This window comes from Macaca nemestrina, chromosome 7 (assembly GCF_043159975.1).
Source record: "Macaca nemestrina isolate mMacNem1 chromosome 7, mMacNem.hap1, whole genome shotgun sequence".
NCBI lineage: Eukaryota > Metazoa > Chordata > Mammalia > Primates > Cercopithecidae > Macaca > Macaca nemestrina.
The window spans coordinates 54782022-54802779 of record NC_092131.1 but is presented as its reverse complement, the minus strand read 5'-3'; the positions used below and the strand labels follow the sequence as shown (position 1 = coordinate 54802779).

Below are 20758 nucleotides of genomic sequence, written 5' to 3'. Positions count from 1 at the left end.
CAAGGAGTTAAAGCAGAATGTGGGGCTCCGCTCTTGTTCTCCCTTGCCTGGGATTCCTCCTTACTTCACAAAAGCTGTGGTTGCTCTATATTCTGTTCTCTGGCTTCTCACAGCAGAAGGATCGCAGGCTTTCTATTGGAATTTTAGCCACTCCAAAGGGATCTGACTGGTGTCTTTCCATCAGCTAGCTAGAAATGGTAAAAAAAAAAAAAAAAAAAAAAAATGGGGAACTAGGTGCCAGTGCTTCCTTCCAAGTGTTGACTTGACTCCCCTTTAGTCACTCTCCACTGCCTGCAGGCTGCAGGGAGTTGGTTTTTATAATTTGTTCAGAGTTTAGAGCTGTTATCGCTGAAATTTTAGGTGTGACAGAAATTTACTTGGCCAGTAACATAAATGAAACCACTGTATTTGACCTAAAATTAAAAATCTATTCAGTGAGTTCTTAATATCATTGATTGCATTTTTTCAGTTATAAAATTTCATGGTTCTTTCAAAATAATTGAATTTAACTGCTAAAATTCTCAATTTTATATTTTAATTTCCTGAATATATTAATCATAATTATTTTAAACTTTGTATCTGATAATTTCGTTACTGAACCCATTATGAATTTGTTTTGTTTTTCTTTTAAAGTAAAATTACAGTTTCACCATCAATTAAAATTATAAGACCAGACATGGAAGGAATATAGTCTATTTCTTGATTTTACTCATCTTGCTAGCTGTAACCCCAATTTATTTGCTTCCCTTTGCCACAATATCTCTGAAAGAATTATTTATTCTTATTTTTTCCATTATCTTTATTCATTGGTTCATTAAACTCAGTCTAATTAGGCATTCTCTCCTAGCCCTTCACAGAAACTATTTTTATATGTTATTAGTGGCCTCCACATTGCTAAATCCAATGGTTATTTGTCAGTCCTCATCTTATTTCACCTGTCAGTTGATGATTCCTTCCTCCTTAATTCACTTTCTTTACTTGGCTACCAGAACACTGAAACTCTTAACTTTACTGCTCACTGCTTGCTCCTTTTCTTTCTCCTTTACTGCGTTTTCATTGCCTGTCCTTCCTCCGTCCCTCCCTCCCTTTTCCTCCTCCTCTTCCTCCTTCTCCTCCTCCTGCTTTTCCTCCTCTTTCCCTCTTTCTTTCTTTTTCTTATCCTGGATTGACCTAGTTCTAAGTTCTTGATCCTCCTCTCTTCTGTAGCTGCACTTACTACCTTGGTGATCTCAACCTATCTGATAGTTTTAAATGCCATCTATACATTACAACTTCCAATTTTTTATCTCCAGTCCAGATATCTCTTCTAAACTCTAGACTCATGTATTCAACTCTCCATTTGATGTTTATGCTTGGATGTAAAATAGGCGTCTCAAACTTAATATGTCCAAAGCTGGGCTCCTAATCTTCTCCCTGACAAGACTAGCTCCATCAACAGATTTCTCCATCTTAGTTTATGACATCTTCACTATTCCAGTGTCTTGGCTAAAATCCTCACAGTCATTGTTTTTTCTCTTTAATTAGTTCATTAAAAAAATCTTTATAGAGATATAACTTACATTCCATGAGGTTACTCATTTAAAGTGTATAACTCATTGTCTTACAGTATATTTAGAGTTGTATAGCCATCAGCACAATCTAATTTAGGGCATTTTCATCACTCTGAGAAGAAGTCTTATGCTCATTAGCAGTCCCTCTCCATTCCCTGCCTACCCTCCACCCCAGTCTGTTTCTTTTTATCTGCTTTCATTTCCTCTGGGTTTTAAATCATGTCGTCTTTTTGTACACTTTTAAAAATAGGAGTGTCAAACATTGCATATGAAAACAGTAAGGGTAATTTCAGATTCTGTATGATGGTATCTTACTCTAGAGAGGATTTCTGGTGTGCAGCTAGCTATGGCACTAGCAATCACAGCAGTTCACCACACTCTAATCAGAACTGAATGATTCAAATTTGGTTTTCAGTTCCTTTGAAGACTGGTCTAGTTATAGTTCAGTTACCCTAGAACATAGATCTTTGGTATTACTTATGTAAATCTGTTACACTTACCAGGGTCTTACTGCTTGTGGACCTTGAATCCTTCTGGCTTATTAGTTTACTGAAGTTGTCTGGGGGGAAAAAATTCCCTCTACCTTATTACATTAAGTATCTAGGGGCGTGTGAATTAAACTGACAAGACAGGTTTGCGAGGAAAAAAGTTCATTTATGTGTGCAATGTGGATGCACACAGGAGTGCTCAATGATGAGTAACTCAGAGGGGAGATTAGAATTTGATGTTGATATATCTAACTTAGGAGGGAAAAGGGAGTACGGAGAAAAGGTTCCTATGGGAAGAACAAATAGGTTCCTTTAAGAAAGACAAATGGGTTTTTAGAACAAATGAGAGATAAGAAAACTGTTGATGCTTATTTACGCAAACTGATCTGTCTCCTTCAGGGCCATGAAAATCCCTGGAGAAGGGATTTATGGTGGGCTTACTTTTGATCTCTCTGCTAGGAATAGACTACTCAAAGAGAAAATTTATAGCAGTTCTGATTTCTCAGAAAATTCTGCTTTTAGTCAGATTATAAAAGCTCTGGTAAGTCTTCTTTCTGCATTTTTTGAATCTCACATATCTTCAGCTTAAAATAACCTTTTTAAAGAAAATGTTTACTTTAGGTTCTGGGGTACATGTGAAGGTTTGTTGCACAGGTAAACTCATGTCACAGGGGTTTGTTGTACAGATTATTTATTTTATCACCCAGGAATATCCTGTGATGAGAAAATAGGGTGAGGAAGGGAGAAAAACAACAACAAAGAAAACAACAATATTGGAAAATTGACTATGCCACATTACTCTGAAATCCATACATCAGTAGGCAGGTATGAAAGCAACTTATGTACGTAAATAGGTTGCCATTGTTTTCTTCTGAAGTTTACGTTGTCTAGCTTCAGTTAGCAGGGCTTTACAAAAGTACAGCTTAGTTTTCAGTGACTCCAAATTAGGAAAAATGAGGAAAAATATTGAAAACATTGTTTTAAAAACTTATAGCCAAGCAAAATTAGAATTTGGTCCAAAGCATAGAAAATAATAAAATTGAAAAACATTAGGCAAGACTAGATTCTAACAACAGGTGTACTATAGTTTTTAAAACATAGTTTTTCCCTTTCTAGTTTCCCATTTTTACTGCCTACTAAATCATGGTAGGACTGGTTTGCTTTATTATACTTGGCCTAATTATTTGTATATAGTGCAGCAAGAATAATTATTTTTTATATAGGCTTTTAAATTGGTTTTGATGGAACTTTGTTCCATAGAAGGAATCTCAGATAAGACTTTTTTAAAGCCAAGCCCAGCCGTGGATTTGTGCCATCAAATACCTATGTGTTGAGTGGTCCTCTTCTTTTGAGGTTCCAAGATCAATTTGGGGCTGTTGGGCCTGTCAGAAAGTGACATTCTTTACTTGCCACAGCCCAGGAACCCTGTACAGGGGCTGTGTAGACAAAGGTATGAGGTCAGTTTTTCCAAGGTTCTTTTATTAGCTCCGTAAGTCAAGTCTGATTCCTTAAAGGAAAGCACAGCATTTCAGTCAAAGCCTTGGTAAAATAACCAGTTTCTCCAATTGTGTCCTATTACAAATGAAAATGGCTTCTTATTGCACTTATGCAAATAGCTGTATTGTCATAAGTTAAGAATACTCACAAATAGTTTCCAAATTCTGGAGAAATCAGGTAGATAGAAACAAATATGCTCCAAATTTTGTTCATAGGAGTATACTTTACTCAATTGTTAAAAGCTGTACATAGCTTAAAAGTTTTCTTGATTCTGAAAAACAAAACAAAGGATCAGCAATGTTTTAAGCAAAATGTTAAAAAGATTGCTTTAGTCTTCTATTAGTTCAGTTCACACAGTTAACTCCTGTTCTGCTTGATATTCATGAACAGTTCAGCTCTTCATGAGAGTCCTGAAAGTTTTTTCTTCTATTCTAATGTCACAATCTCCAAAGTTATCAGAACTTCGTGTTTAAAACATGTGTTAGAGTTCTATAGCTGATTATAAAACCACCTTCTAAGGAGGTTCAAAACAAGACAATTGTCCACAGATGACAAAAGGTTTTAGAGAAGCCATAGTCAAAGATGCAATTGACAAGGAAATTTGTTACCTCTGTGGCACACAATAATTTAACATAACAATTATAATTATTACAGATAATGTACACTAAGTCTTATCAGAAGTTTAGAAGTTTCCCATGATTTTGGAACACATACCAATAACATATTTATACAAATACAGGATAAAGAAAACCAAACGCCATTTCATATTTGACAATGTTTCTTGTATAATTTTTACACCAAAGAAGCCAAATTATGTCATTTTTTGACTTTAGGGGCCCTAATATCTTTTTTTTTTTTTTTTTCTGAGATAGACTTTCACTCTGTCACCCCGGCTGGAGTGCACTGGCATGATCTTGGCTCACCGCAACCTCTGCCTCTTGGGTTCAAGTGATTCTCCTGCCTCAGCCTCCTGAGTAGCTGGGATTACAAGCATGTGCCACCATACCAGGCTAATTTTTATATTTTTAGTAGAGACGGGGTTTCACCATGTTGGCCAGGCAAGTCTCAAACTCCTGACCTCAGGTGATCTGGTACCCTCAGCCTCCCAAAGTGCTGTGATTACAGCCATGAGCAACTGCACCTGGCCAGAAACCTAGTATCTTAAAGGATTAATTAGATCAGAAAAATACATAATTTATAATTTGATTTTGGAAAGTTTGTCAAATATAAAAGGTTTAAAACACTTGATATCACAGGTCATTGCAAAATAAGTCATTCATTTGACCAAAGTGATAACTCAAAGATTAAAAAAAAAAGGTGAAAACCTTCCTTCTTTGATAGAGGAGTCTTAATTTTCCAAACAATAAGTCCTAATAAAAACAGCATGAAGCCAATTAAATTTGTTTTTCAACATTTTATAAACAATCTATAAAATTTTAATCTTGACTATAAGATATAACTTCCATAAGAGCCTTTCATAACTTTATAATCTTTATTTAGAAGTCAGTTAATGCTTCAAGAAAACCTTGTTAATCTGACACAGGGGTCTATATGAAGGTCTTGACATTAATGATTAATTTATAGAGAAACTAAACTTATTTTAGCTTTCAAACTTGGCCCTTAGAATCTCACATGTCTACTTCTTCTGCGATAGTCCCTGGACCTTGAAGCGTTGAATAGCTTTAATTTCTGGCCCTGTGTTTGAGGAAGGCAGTTTGTTTTGATTGACATCTTCTACCAGGCCTGAAGATGGGGCTTTGATTGCCATCAGTGTTTTAAATTTCGAAGGACGTGGTGTCCTTTTTAGACCTAGCAGTCAAAGCCCTGTAACTAAATGTCACAAATACTTTAAAAGTGCATGCAGAGAGATACACAGATGAAATAACCTTAAATTAAAAAAAAATTTGTAATCTCATTTTTTCCCTAAGCAAACCAAAACTTAATAATAGTGTGACAACTTTATCATATAAAAGTTTTTTAAAAAATAAATCCTCTCATTGTGACTTACACAGACTGTTCATGACATGCTTGCAGTTTCTGGTTTGTGCTGAACATCCCTCCTTCTTAAACAACCAGTCATGTTACTCTAGGACTCAATTTACTGTACAAGATTCTTTCTCATATGAAATTATTTCTCTTTAAGCTTTCTTACCAAAAAAACACGAAACCTCTTTATTTTTATAAGTTTCTTTACATATCTTTTATTTTCTGTTTCCTTTTACCTTGTTTCATACATGACCTTTAAATAAGCTTTGAACTAGACAAAAATTGTTCACCTTTTTTTAAAAGGATACACCGTTTTTATTTTTAGAAATAATGTTTTCCTACAAATATATTTTTATTAGAAAAATCCAAATAATGAAATATCTATTATTTAGTTTAATATAACTTCAGATTCTAAATTATGATGAATTTGTCTACAAGTGTTTATTCTGTTACATTACGTAATTATTTTGTTTCAATCATTTACTTAGATTATTTATAAAAACTGTGAATGCCATTATTTAAAGTTATGGAACCACCATTGCAAAATTATAACTGAGACAGTGAAAAATATTTGGCCTAACTGACTTCATCTTGTTTCTAACCTCCTGGCTGTCCTTGTTCATTCCTGGGCATAGGCTGAACTAACTTTGGGAGGAACTTAGTTTATAGTTTAGCTTTGAAACAAAGATGATAAACAGTCCTTTCCCAGAACAAATCTTACTGCTTGTGGACTAGACTGCCTAAAGCCACAAGATTAGAAGTTATGATAATTTTACTAAATTCAAGATGTAGCTATTTTTATTAAACCAATATTAATATCTTATTTATTAAAGATTATACAAGCAAAGGTCATTCTGTCTTGGGCTGCATTTAGAATTTTGTAACCTCTATGCCAAATTTTGCACCTTATAGTATTTGGCAGGGATAAATATGAAATTGCTTGATTAATAATTGCACATGAAAATGTATGCTGGCAATTTTTAAGACCTTTCTAATATTACTTTACTAATAATTTTAAAGCTACATTATTTATTAAGAGTTTACTTAAGTTATGTAAACTTGAAAAAGCATTTGACTAGTCTTTTCCTTTTTCCAGATAAAGTGTTTGATTTAAATGCTTTATTTTCTTAAGCCAATTAATCAGAGCTCCTTTATATATTTTCAGTAGTGAAACATTGTGTACACAACACATAAATGCATAGATGTATTAGGCTTGCTGATGGAAGTACGTCTTATAGATTTATTTATTTATTTACTATTTTTTTTAGATGTAGTCTCACTCTGTTGCCCAGGCTGGAGTGCAGTAGCATGATCTGTGCTCACTGCAACCTCTACCTCCTGGTTCAAGTGATTCTCTTGCCACAGCCTCCTGAGTAGCTGGGATTACAGGCACATGCCACCATGCCTGGCTAATTTTTGTATTTTTAGTAGAGACTAGGTTTCATCATGTTGGCCAGGCTGGTCTCAAACTCCTGACCTCAGGTGATCTGCCCACTTTGGCCTCCCAAAGTGCTGGGATTACAGGCATGAGCCACTGCTCCCAGATAGATTTATAAAACCCTTTTTTTTCCCCCTGTCTTAGACTTTCAGATTCTTGATAACCTATTTCACAATCCTAGGCAGTTGTCAGCTAAACAGACTTAAATTTACATGTTAAAGGAAACAACTCAGGTGAAACTCAAATAGCAAAATTTACATCATAAGGTACAGAGGGAAAAAGTCTGGTGGTGCTAAAAGGAGAAGATGGATGACAAATCAAACATAAAATTATAGAAATCTATCATAGGATTGTATAAGGAGTCCAATTTTATTTAGATAGAAACCATCTATCTTTTAATTAGGTATCTGAGCTCTGGGCAGAGCCCACACTGAATCCTGGGTCTCCAAAAAGGGAGAATTATTATGAGATTAGACCACATGATGCTTTTACAGTGCACTTAAAAAAAATTTTTAAAAACAAAGACATTTCTAAGTGTCTAAACCACACTCTTCCTTAAAAAGCCAAGAATAACATCTGTTGCAACATAACTATTTTAGTCAAAAAATATATGTACACAAACAAACAGGTAACACAATACAGAAGTAAGCAGTTTAAGAGCTGACACAAACTTAACTGTTTACATTCTTGGGGTGCCATAAGGAAAAACAAGTTTCCCCCCAAAGGGAATCTGTCATCTTCATTTTCTTTAAGGAACCCAAGGCTATTATAAACTATTTTAGGTCCCCCATGCAGCAGAGGGTACAAGAGAAAGGAGAGACAGAATTCAGTCAATTAAGAAGAAATAAACTTTTGCTTAAAAAAAAGAAACACGGTCCTAGGAGAAAAGCAAAAACAAAAACATGAAAACCTTTTAAATACAAACACACACATATGCACACATACACACACACACATCTTGGATGTTAGCTTTTAATTAAGCTGACTTTTAACCATTGAGCTCTTTTAAAAAAAAATCTTTTTAAATCTCTTTACCATATTTCAGCGAGGACAAATTGCTGCTACTTCAGAAGTATAGCCACTGCTCTTTCAGTTTGGCCTGGCTAGCAAAAAGGTGGCCTTGTTATGTAAATAAAGCCCCTTAGTAGTCAAAATCAAAAATCTTTTTGTTGGGAGCCAAAAAGGCCAAAGGGATCATGACCAGCTCAGCATTCCACTGGAGACTATGTGATCAAATAGCAAACTGTTTATCATGAATGCAGGATGTGAGCAAACTCACACTGCGCCTGCCACCAAAAGGTGTGCTGAAGGCCATCACTCCCTGACTGCGGGCTCCTTGAAGTTATCTATTGAGAAATCTAGCGCCTATTGTTCAAAGGATGCAGTCTCACAAGCCTGCTGTGAACCAAAAGTCTGACTGACAATTATCCGGCAATCACCACCTGCCTTCTTGCTATCTCTTTTGTCTAATAAACATGGAAGGCTGTGTAAAGCTCACGGCCCTTGTCCACTAGAGGCAAGGTGCCCCCTGACCCCTTCTTCTAAATATACTCTTTTGTCTTTGTCTTTTATGCCCGCATTTGCCCCCTTTGTTCAGTACACCAATTTGTTCAGTTCACCAGTGGCAGGCTACTAGTGGCACCCCAAACAGTGACAGAATTGGGTATTCTACATCTTTTTTTCTTGTTTTTTATTTTTTTTTCTTTTGCTGGTCATTTTTCTTTCCTTTCCCCACCACGTTTCGTGTGTGTGTGTTGGCGGCGGGGGTGGCGGGGAGGGGGGAATTGAGCCACTTTAGAGGACTTGTTCCCCATAATTTGGAACCTCCTTCAGATTTGATGAAGTTAGATAGAGTTGATCAAACCCAACGGGAAAAAAGACTGAAACAACAACAAAAACAGAAACAAATGACAACAATAATAAAACCAGTTAAGCAAAACAAACGATTACACAACTTATGTGATTACTGAGTGCTATAATGGTAAGAAGAAATTAAGACCAACTGGTTGTTAATTTTAGCAAAGACAAAACCTTAATTCAGGTACTTACCTAGGGATGTATCTCATGCTGGAGATGGCTCTCTATCATCCTAGAAGCAGGAAACAAAACTCATCTACCCTGTTGAAAGTGAGCTCAAACTCCATAAAGGAGTTTCCTGCTTTCCATCATTATGGAAGCAGGAAAATTTGCCTTCCTTGTTGGAAGCAAGTGAAACTCCCCCCACAAGAAGGTAGTTGTACAGCAAAATAAACTTTAGATCATGACCGAATCTGGGAGACCAGGATTCTCTGGAGGGGGTGCTCCCAGACCTCAACAAATTGTAATATTGGTTTGAGCCATAAAGATAGCTCATGCTGGTACCAAGCACCAATAGGAGATTTGTCAAAGGTCAGGAGGGGCACCCCCACTCAGAATTTCTCCGTGGTTACCAAAATGAGAATCCTCAAAATTTGAGACAGGCCTTAGTTAATTTAGAAAGCTTATTTTGCCAAGATTGAAGATGCATGCCCATGACACAGCCTCAGGAGGGCCTGACAACATGAGCCCAAGGTGGTCAGAGCACAGTTATGTTTTATACGTTGTAGGGAGACTTGAGACATCAATCAACATATGTAAGATGAACATTGGTTCAGTCTAGAAAAGTAGGACAACTTGAAGTGGGGAGAGTGCTTCCAGGTCTTAGGTAGATAAGAAACAAATGGTTGCATTCTTTTGAGTTTCTGATTAGCCTCTCCAAAGGAGACAATCAGATATGCATTTATCTCAGTGAGCAGAGGGGTGACTTTGAATAGAATGGGAGTCAGTTTTGCTCTAATCAGTTCTCAGCTTGACTTTTCCCTTTAGCTTAGTGATTTTGGAGACCCAAGATATTTTACTTTCACACTATTTAGCCATGAGCATGGGATGTGTTTCCATTTGTTTGTGTTTTCTCTGATTTCTTTGAGTAGTGTGTTGCAATTCTTATTGTAGAGATCTTTCACCTCCCTGGTCGCGTGGATTCCTAGGTATTTTATTCTTTTTGTGGCAATTGTGAATGGGATTGCCTTTCTAATTTGGCTCTTGGCTTGGCTATGTTGCTATGTAGGAATGTAAGTAAATTTTGTACATTGATTTTGTATCCTGAAATTTTGTTGAAGTTGTTTATCAGCTGAAGGAGGTTTTGGGCTGTGACTATGGGGTTTTCTAGATATATAATCATATTGTCTACAAACAGATAGTTTTGACTTCCTCTCTTCCTATTTGGATGGCCTTTATTTCTCTTGCATGATTGCTCTGGCTAAAACTTTCAATACTATGTTGAATATGAGAGAGAACATCCTTGTGCTGGTTCTCAAGGGGAATGCTTGTAGATTTTGCTCATTTAGTATAATGTTGGCTGTGGGTTTGTCATAGATGGCTCTTATTATTTTGAGGAATGTTGCTTCAATATCTAGTTTATTGAGAGTTTTCAACATGAGGGCATACTAAATTTTATTGAAAGCCTTTTCTGCATCTTTTGAGATAATGATGTGGAAAATGTCTTTAGTTCTGTTTATGTGATAAATCACATTTATTGATTTGCCTATCTTGAACCAACCTTAAATCCCAGGGATGAAGCCTTCTTGATCATGGTGGATTATCTTTTTGATGTGCTGCTGAATTCTGTTTGCAAATATTTTGTTGACAATTTTTGTATTAATATTCATCAAGGTTATTGGCCTGAAGTTTTCTTTTTTTGTGTGTTTCTGTCAGGTTTTGATAACAGCATGATGCTGGCCTCATAAAATGAGTTGGGGAAGAGTCCCCTCTCCTCAATTTTTTGGAATAGTTTCCGTGGGTATGGTACTAGCTCCTCTTTGTATATCTGGTAGAATTCGCTGTGAATCCATCAGTTCCTGAACGTTTTTTGGTTGGTGGGCTATTTATTACTGATTCAACTTTGGAGCTCATTACTGGTCTGTTTCGGAAATCAGTTTCTTCATGGTTTAGTCTCAGGAAGATGTATGTGGTTTTTTAGTTTGTGTGCATAGAGGTGTTCTTAGTAGTTTCTGATGGTTATTTCTATGTCTTTGGGGTCAGTGGTAACTTTCCTATGTCACTTCTAAGTGTGTTTATTTGGATCTTCTCTCTTTTTCTCTTTTATATTCTAGCTACTGGCCTATCCATTTTATTAATTTTTTTCAATGAACCAATTCCTGGATTAATTAATCTTTTGAATTTTTTTGTGTCTCTGTTTCCCTCAGCTTAGCTCTGATTTTGGTTATTTCTTGTGTTCTGCTAGCTTTGGGGTTGATTCTTGAATGAATTCTTTCAGTTGTGATGTTAGGTTGTTAATTTGAGATCTTTCTAACTTTTTGATGTAGGCATTTGGTGCTATGAATTTCCCGCTTAACACTGCCTTAGCTGTGTCTCAGATATTCTGGTGTGTTGTATCTTAGTTCTCTTTAGTTTCAAATAACTTCTTGATTTCTACCTTAATTTCATTATTTACCCAAAGTCATTCAGGAGGATGTTGTTTTCATGTAATTGCATGGTTTTGAGTGATTTTCTTAGTCTTGGCTTCTATTTTTGTTGTTTTGTGGTCTGAGAGTATGTTTTGTGTGATTTCAGTTCTTTTTCATTTGCAGGTGATTGTTTCATGTCCAATTATGTGGTCACTTTTAGAGAATGTGCCGTGTGGTGATGAGAAGAATATATATTCTGTTGTTTTGGAGTGAAGAGTTCTGTAGAAGTCTGTCAGATGCATTTGGTCCAATGTTGATTTCAGGTCCTGAATATTTTTGTTAATTTTATGCCTCAATGATCTGTCTAACACTGTCAGTAGAGTGTTGGAGTCTCCCACTACTATTGCATGGGAGTTTATATTTTTTTGTAGGTCTCTAAGAACTTACTTTATGAATCGGTGTGCTCCTGTGTTGGGTGCATATATATTTAGGATAGTCAGGTCTTCTTGTTGAATTGAACCCTTTACCATTATGTAATACCCTTCTTTGTCTTTTTTCATCTATGTTGGTTTGAAGTCTGTTTTGTCTGAAATTAGGATTGCAATCCCTGCTTTGTCTATTTTCCATTTGCTTGGTAGATTTTCCTCCATCCCTTTATTTTGAGCCTATGGGTGTCATTTTGTGTGAGATGGGTCTCTTGAAGACTGCATACCATTGGGTCTTGCTTTTTTATTCAGCTCGCCACTCTGCCTTTTAAGTGGGGCATTCAGCCTGTTTACGTTTAAGATTAGTATTGATATGTATTGATTTGATCCTGTCATTGTGATGTTACCTAGTTATTATGTTGGCTTGTTTGTGTGTTTGCTTTATAGTGACACTGATCTGTGTGTTTAAGTGTTTTTTGTATTAGCTGGTAGTGGTCTTCATTTTCTATATTTAGTGCTCCTTTCAGGATCTGAAAATAACCTTTATATTAATCCCGATGTCCTGAATGATTCCCCACCTAGTCTTTGTTCAACTACTCAGCTTCTCAGATGTTGATTTTGGAATCAGAAAATTTGGCAAAACAGTCTCAAATGCTTTGCTCAATTCATTTGTCTCACAGGAAGAAATTCTTGGCTTTTGATTTTATAATCCTCAGGCTAGAGAGCTCTCCAATGCTTTTCAACAGATTAAAATTTTTTTCATCTAGCTTTTCTAGTTGTTCTCTGCAGAAAAGTAAGTTTACAAATGACCTACTCTGCCCTTGCAAGAAGCAAAATATTCTAGGTATCATTTGAAAGACTCAAAAAAAACAAAAACAAAAACAAAAACAGATAGGAACACAAATAGGTCTCAGTCCAGCTATGCCTTTTTCTACCTCCACTTGTAGAGGAATCCCTAAAAAGTCTACAACCGTCAAAAAGTCTACAAACCAATGGTTAAATTCCTCAAAAGTCTACAACCTGATGGTTAAATATGTTGCTTGAGTTCTGACTAGAGGTACTCCCAGGCTCAGTCAACTGGCAGTAGTATAAAGACATCCTCAGTTTCACGTGGGAAGTAACCTGAATCTTCTACTCCAGTTAACCTCCTACTGTAGGGTTACAGGACAAGGAATGGAACCTGTGAAACCACTTTGTCATACTCACTGCAGCTGATCGAGCCAGTCATGTACTGGAATGTGGGAGGTTATCGCATGCCTCTCTCCGTCCTCTGGCAAAACAACCTTTACTCCACTTATGTCTCTGCTTTCCTCTCATTCCTCTGTTGACCTCTGGTGTTTACAAGGCTCTGGATGCTTAATATATTTGGGTTTTAAACACTCCTTTAATTTAATTATTGTTTTCAAATCTGGTTTACTCTTAAATGTGGAGCAATTCTTGTGGTGATGTTTAATATATGATTAATAAAATATTTTGGACGTTATGAAGTTGATCATAAGAAGATCTATTTTATGACTTGGTTCCATTTTATTACTTTTTAACTTCTACTGGAAGTGATTGCTTGGAAAAACAACATTTTTTTTTTCCCTCCTGCTGCTTTGTTTTGGAATGGTACTTGCCCAGAAAAACAAATCCAATTTCAATTGCTCAGAAAACTTATCTTTTCATATTATTGGCAAAATTGTACAAAATTAAGTAGGACAATGTAATTAGCCAATTAAGTCTGACCTTTTCTGCATTTGCATTTTCTCCATCAGATTTTGTTATCTGTACCTGGTCTGCCTTTTTTTTTCCACACAAATAATTTCAGGTTTCAAAGTTACAGATCTAACAGTTGTTAAATGTTAAAGAATTTATGTTGTCACACATTCCCTTAAAAGAAAATGAAATCTTCAGCACATAATCCCCCTGCCCCCAAATCCTTATCTCAATAGAAACAATAAAAACTAAATTTATTTATTACCTGCCCTGTTTCTCCTCTTACTCAAATGCTATTGTGGGTTATATCTCTGGTCTCAACTCATTCCCTGTGGGTGGAAGGCATCCTCAGGGACCTGAAATGATATTCTGTGTGTAGGTTCTAATTACTCCTTTGGCCTAATGATATGCTTCAAATAAGGTTATGTGTTGAATGTGTTCTGATTATCAATAACTTTTTGTTTTTCTAAGTTTATGTTGAATACATTTATACTCATCATTGTATTAAATGCTTTATATACATTATCCTTTTTCATTCTAATTACAGTGCTATTTACTTCATTTTAAAAATAAGGAAACAGATTTAGAGATATATCTTGTTTAAGCAAGATAAAAGATCATGATTGGAAAACGGTGGAAGAAAGAATAAAGCTCATGTATTTTAAAATCCAGAGCCTTAATATTTATGCTATATTGCAAGTCTGTTTTTTTTTAATAGAACTTTGTTTTTCTGTTCTGCTACCAGTACCCTCTTCTCACATCCTCCCCCACCCCGCCTTGCCAAGTAAGTTGCAAAAACAGTGGGAGAATCTTAAATAAAAAGACAAATCCAAACTATGTGTATTAAAACATCAGAGGGGAACAAATAACTGGCAGCAAGATTGACAATATACCTATAACTTCAGAAACTCCACAACCATCTGAAAATTTCAACAACAGTAGTACTAACTTTAAAATAAAAAAATTATGAAGTAGTTATGTGAGAAAGGTATCTACTATGATGCTCAAAGACTATTTAGATCTTGAAAGCATAATAGGGGAATAAAAATGTCATTGGAAGTGATAAATTGCAAAATTTATTTTTATTTTTATTTTTTTTTTTAATTTTTATTTTGTTTTTTTATTTTTTTATTTTTTTTTATTTTAATTATTATTATTATACTTTAAGTTGTAGGGTACATGTGCATAACGTGCAGGTTTGTTACATATGTATACTTGTGCCTTGTTGGTGTGCTGCACCCATCAACTCGTCATTTACATCAGGTATAACTCCCAATGCAATCCCTCCCCCCTCCCCCCTCCCCCCTCCCCCCTCCCCATGATAGGCCCCGGTGTGTGATGTTCCCCTTCCTGAGTCCGAGTGATCTCATTGTTCAGTTCCCACCTATGAGTGAGAACATGCAGTGTTTGGTTTTCTGTTCTTGTGATAGTTTGCTAAGAATGATGGTTTCCAGCTGCATCCATGTCCCTACAAAGGACACAAACTCATCCTTTTTGATGGCTGCATAGTATTCCATGGTGTATATGTGCCACATTTTCTTAATCCAATCTGTCACTGATGGACATTTGGGTTGATTCCAAGTCTTTGCTATTGTGAATAGTGCCGCAATAAACATACATGTGCATGTGTCTTTATAGCAGCATAATTTATAATCCTTTGGGTATATACCCAGTAATGGGATGGCTGGGTCATATGGTACATCTAGTTCTAGATCCTTGAGGAATCGCCATACTGTTTTCCATAATGGTTGAACTAGTTTACAATCCCACCAACAGTGTAAAAGTGTTCCTATTTCTCCACATCCTCTCCAGCACCTGTTGTTTCCTGACTTTTTAATGATCGCCATTCTAACTGGTGTGAGATGGTATCTCATTGTGGTTTTGATTTGCATTTCTCTGATGGCCAGTGATGAGGAGCATTTTTTCATGTGTCTGTTGGCTGTATGAATGTCTTCTTTTGAGAAATGTCTGTTCATATCCTTTGCCCACTTTTTGATGGGGTTGTTTGTTTTTTTCTTGTAAATTTGTTTGAGTTCTTTGTAGGTTCTGGATATTAGCCCTTTGTCAGATGAGTAGATTGCAAAAATTTTCTCCCATTCTGTAGGTTGCCTGTTCACTCTGATGGTAGTTTCTTTTGCTGTGCAGAAGCTCTTTAGTTTAATGAGATCCCATTTGTCAATTTTGGCTTTTGCTGCCGTTGCTTTTGGTGTTTTAGACATGAAGTCTTTGCCCATGCCTATGTCCTGAATGGTACTACCTAGGTTTTCCTCTAGGATTTTTATGGTATTAGGTCTAACATTTAAGTCTCTAATCCATCTTGAATTAATTTTCGTATAAGGAGTAAGGAAAGGATCCAGTTTCAGCTTTCTACTTACGGCTAGCCAATTTTCCCAGCACCATTTATTAAATAGGGAATCCTTTCCCCATTTCTTGTTTCTCTCAGGTTTGTCAAAGATCAGATGGCTGTAGATGTGTGGTATTATTTCTGAGGACTCTGTTCTGTTCCATTGGTCTATATCTCTGTTTTGGTACCAGTACCATGCTGTTTTGGTTACTGTAGCTTTGTAGTATAGTTTGAAGTCAGGTAGCGTGATGCCTCCAGCTTTGTTCTTTTGACTTAGAAAAAAATAAGTTATAATAGAAATATATCTCTAAAGGAATATGAAGTCACAGCTAAAGCATACAAAGATAGTGCTAAAGAAATTGATTTATTCATATAACAATTCTTCATTGAGTACTTACCACTAAGTTCTGGGTCCTGGGGATACCACAGTGAACAAAACCGTGAAAGCTGCTTCTCTTACAGAGCTTATATCCTAGAGAGGGAAGATAGATGACAAACAATTTAAAATATATATATCAAATTTTAGGTAATAATGAGTGCTATAGGAAAACATATCATGATAAGAGAAACATTATCTTTGGGTTGGGGTCAAGGTTGCTATCCTGTATAGGGTTGTCAGGAAAGGCTTTGTTGATAATGTGACTTTTGCACAGATAGCTGAAGGAAGTGAAGCAGCAAGCCATGTGGACATTGAAGGAAGAACGTATTAGCCAAAGAGATCAGTAAGTGCAAAGCTTGTGAGGCAGGAGCATGTGTGCCTGTTTGAGGAATGTCAAGGAGAATTTACTCCTATAAAGTGAGGGGGATAAATACAGGAAGTGAGAGAGATACAGAAAACATGTCATGTAGGGCCATGAGGTCATTGTAAGGATTTTACTATAAGGAAGAGGAGATTCATTTGGAGGGGTTTGAACAGGGGAATATCATAATCCAATGTATGTTTTAATAGGGTCATTCTAGTTGCTATGTTGAGGATCAACTGTGGAGGGCAAGGGAAGAAGCAGAGAAATCCTCTAAGGGGTCATTGTAAAACTTCATGAAGGAGATAGTTGGCCTGGGTGGGGTGGAAATGGTGAAATTTTTGAAATACTTAAGAAGAATAGAAAGGTTCCTTGTGAGATGTGAGAAGAAGAGAAGCTGCAAAGATTACTGTAAGGTCTGTAATGAGATTGACTTAAAGAACAGATTTGCCATTTACTGAGATGGGGGCGACAATGGGAAGAATAGGTTTGGGTATTGGATATCCAAAGAGGAAATGTCTCTGCAAACTGAAAATTCAAGGGAAATGCCAGGGATTGAGGGAAAACGTGGCACCTGTCAATATATACATGAACTGTAAAGTTACAGGACTATATGAGATCATAAAGGGATGGGTATAAATAGAGCAGAAAAGAGGTCTATTGGCTCAGTCTGCGGAATTCTAACATCTGGACGTCCAAGAGAGGCAGTTTCCAGCACAGGAAACTGATACATAGCCATCAGGGAGGTAGGAAGATAACCTGGAGAGGGGTTTCCTTGAAACCCAGAGGAGAAAGAAATCTAGAAAGAAGGTATGATCAGTGGATCAAATGCTGTTGTGATGTTGTATAAAATGAAGTCTAAGAATTGACCACTAGATGTGAAATCACTGATCACCTAGACAGAAGCAGTTGCAGTAAAACAGTGAGGACAGAATTCTAAGTGGAGTGGTTTCAAGAGAGAATAATAGGAGAGAAGGTGGAGATAGCCAGTGCATATAGATAGCTTCTTCAAGAAGTGTTTATAAAAAGGGAAGCACAGAGATGGGATGCTAACTAGAAGGGGAAGTAGGGTAACTGTTTTTTCTTTTTGTAATGGGATACAGTATAGTATAATTACAGAATGATCTAGTAATGAGGAAACATTTAATGACTTAGGAGTAGGAGGGGACATTTCCTAGTGTGATGTCCTTGAGTTGGTGAAAGGGGATGTGTCCTGGTATACAAGTTAGGGTTAGGACGGAGCTAGGAGTTGGTTAGCTAGGAGTATGTATGATTCTTTTATAGTGGCAGGGGGAAAGTCTGAGTACAGCAAAGGGGAGATGTGGTGGAATGATATGGAAGTTCTCACCATGAAGTTTCTCTCTGAAATACATAGCATATTGTCAGGTCCAGGGTCAGGTTCCAACCCATGCTGTCTGAAGAGAGGGGGTGGATGGGTGACAAATAGCTTAAAGAACACTTGGGGGACCATAGGTAGGTGAAATATGGCTTTATTCAGCAGCTCTCTTACACTGTCTGTCTCTGTCTCAGCTGCTTGCTCCAGCCACTCCCACGCACAGCTGCATGGCTGGCTCTCCCTTCAGGGTCAGCAGCTCAACTCTTTCCCTTTGGGTACAGGCAAACTGAGCTGTGTCCTGACTCCCCGCTGTCTGTCTGCAAGACTGACAGCTCTGGCTCTCTCTCTCTCTTTCCCTGGGCATGAGCATGCCAGTACAATGTCAGCAGGGCAGTTATACCTTTTACAGACAATAGTAGCTTAGAGCCAAATGATGAGCCTTCCCGTGTTATGGCTACATAGCGTGTGCCTGTGCTCCAATCCCGCTGAGTCATGCAGGATGTTTACCTTGCCTGTGCCTGCTTGGCTGCAGCACAGCCATGTTTCTTACACTCCACCCGCTAGACTGAGGGAGTCCTTTTAGTGGGGACCCATGCACATAGGACAGCACCCTGGACCCATAGACCACAGCAACAATACAGGGAGCAACAACCTACTAATAATATTCCTGCTATGCTACTTATGGTGATGAGAGCCCAACATAGGTTAGAGTCCAGAGATGCCCACCATCTCTGCAGGGGGTCATCACTAAGGTGCTTAATCACCTTAGCCTCCTGTGATACGCCTTGGAAAGCTGCCATTTTGTTCTGGTAGTTATCAGGAATAAATGTACAGCATTGTGTCCCTATAAAGGCACAGGTGCCACCTTGGGTTAGCAGCTGTTAGTATGTCTAAGGCCATCCAGTTTTGCAGCACCACCTTCCCGATCTGATCAACCTCATCAGTTAGCAAACAGAAAGCAACTTGGGTATAATTCAGGGCCCAAACTGTGTGCTCTGCAAGGGCTGTAACTTGCATTTCTACAGTAATGACACCGGCTCCAGGAATAGTTATTGCTAAGGGGTAGAGCCACCAGGGGGCCCGTTGTACTCATAAAAACCAGGAATGCAGCACCTCTGTTATATGGGTGACTAGGCAATATGGGAAGCACAGTGGCAGGCACATAAGGTCACCCCCAGGTACAATGTCCAGTCCAATTGGCTGGCAGACATGGCCATCCTGTGTCCCCACAGACCCATAAACTCCCATGGGGCACAAAGCCTGGGGCCCGGCCTTGATAAGGCCGCTTGTTCCACTACATCCTTGGTGTGGTAACATGTGTTATGTTTACATAAACCTCAGCAGGAAATCATCCTAGTGATTTTACCCCTAGTGTTGCTCTATACATTGTGGTACCTGCAATGGGGGCATCGTCTGTTCTCCCATTAGCCAGCACCATTCATCATGGACACCACTAGTCAGTCAGGGGAAGGCTTGCCATGGGTGTTGTGACACTCTCTATCCAAAGTTTACCATGTTGCATCCTAACCATTGTCCATGGGACCCCAAGTTTCCAGCCATGTCCAGTTCTTCACAGAAGCTGAATTCATGTGCCAGGGCAAGCTGTCTGCAGCTGCTGCTGGAAGGGTGGTGCAGATCCAACAGTTGGAGACATTGGCCACCTCGGCATAAGTGTGGGCCCGATCCATGATGCTGTTGGGGCATGTCAACCTACGGCCGAAATGACAAAGCAGGCATAGGTACTAACAAGGGTAAATTATGTCCCTCAGGCAACATACAGCCTAACTTTTCATCTCTGGATAACAATGCAGCTGCCCTGTGCTATGGCACCACAGCTTATCAGCTTCCCATGGTTCTTTTGGGTCCTGTACCCATGCCAAAGTCACAGGAGAGCTCACAGGAAGTACATATGTCCCCCGGAGGAAGGTCCCTTCCCTGGCTGTTCCTCTACCAAGAGATAATTGTGTAGACTACACATTAAATACCCAAGGAGTAACATGTAAGTCCTACTGCAGACTTTCCCCCCAGGGGTCTATGATAGCCAGCCATCTTCAGTGAAGGGCTTGGAGGGTCCCATGGGCAATACCAATTTTATTTTGTTTCCCTACCTTTAGGGGTATCGGGGCAGGCAATAACAGATTACTGTTTGTCCCCGTACCTGGTCGGAGAAGGTCATTCTTGCTCTCATAGATCTGGCCACATGGCCTGGCCCTGCATGGGTCTGTGACTAACTAGGTAATTCTGTAATTTTCAGGTAATTAACCACAAGGTTAAGCCTGGATAAACTGCCCAGCTACTGGCATAGATTACCATAGGTGTCACCTCCTTGGTGATCGCCATCCACACTTCTCTAAGTTTAGCTCATTGGCTGCTTTGTCCACACTTGGTATCAAACCATGTAGTGTCAGTACTAGGCTGGACTGCAGCAGCAACCCAGGGAGCAGCAGTACTCTGGCTAGACCTGTCTGTGTACTGTGCCCCATCAGGAATGGGGAGGTGCCTCAGGTCCCACGGCCTTATCTTGCATTAGGACTATAGGCTTCAAGACCTCTTGTAACTCTGCTACTAAGGAACTTGTACTCAGTGTACTTTGCTGCTTCAAGTAGGCACACCACTTTGCTCAAGTGGATGTCTGTGCCATCCCAGTCTGCAGGGTTGTTACCCATGAATGTACCCACCCAGCTGTTGGGTAAGTCGTCTACATGATGACTGTAGCCTGTCCTGCCATGCTTTTATAATCCCGAAGGGCAGCATATGCAGTTACTGTTTTTCCAGTCCGGGGGGGAGCGGATTGTTATCCATGAACACGCCCATTCTGTTATTACTAACTGC

At 38.2% G+C, this 20758-nt stretch overlaps 1 protein-coding gene and 1 long non-coding RNA gene across 4 annotated transcripts in view; one reads left to right on the top strand and one right to left on the bottom strand.

Moving 5' to 3' along the window:
* LOC139364290 (uncharacterized) overlaps positions 1-20758 on the top strand; it is a 216298-nt gene that overhangs the window by 51845 nt on the left and 143695 nt on the right. The window lies entirely within an intron of this gene.
* LOC105481808 (uncharacterized) overlaps positions 19478-20758 on the bottom strand; it is a 71194-nt gene continuing 69913 nt past the window's right edge. Inside the window, exon 3 of the long non-coding RNA XR_011625878.1 lies at positions 19478-19636. This is a non-coding gene — a long non-coding RNA (uncharacterized lncRNA). The remainder of the gene's footprint in view (positions 19637-20758) is intronic.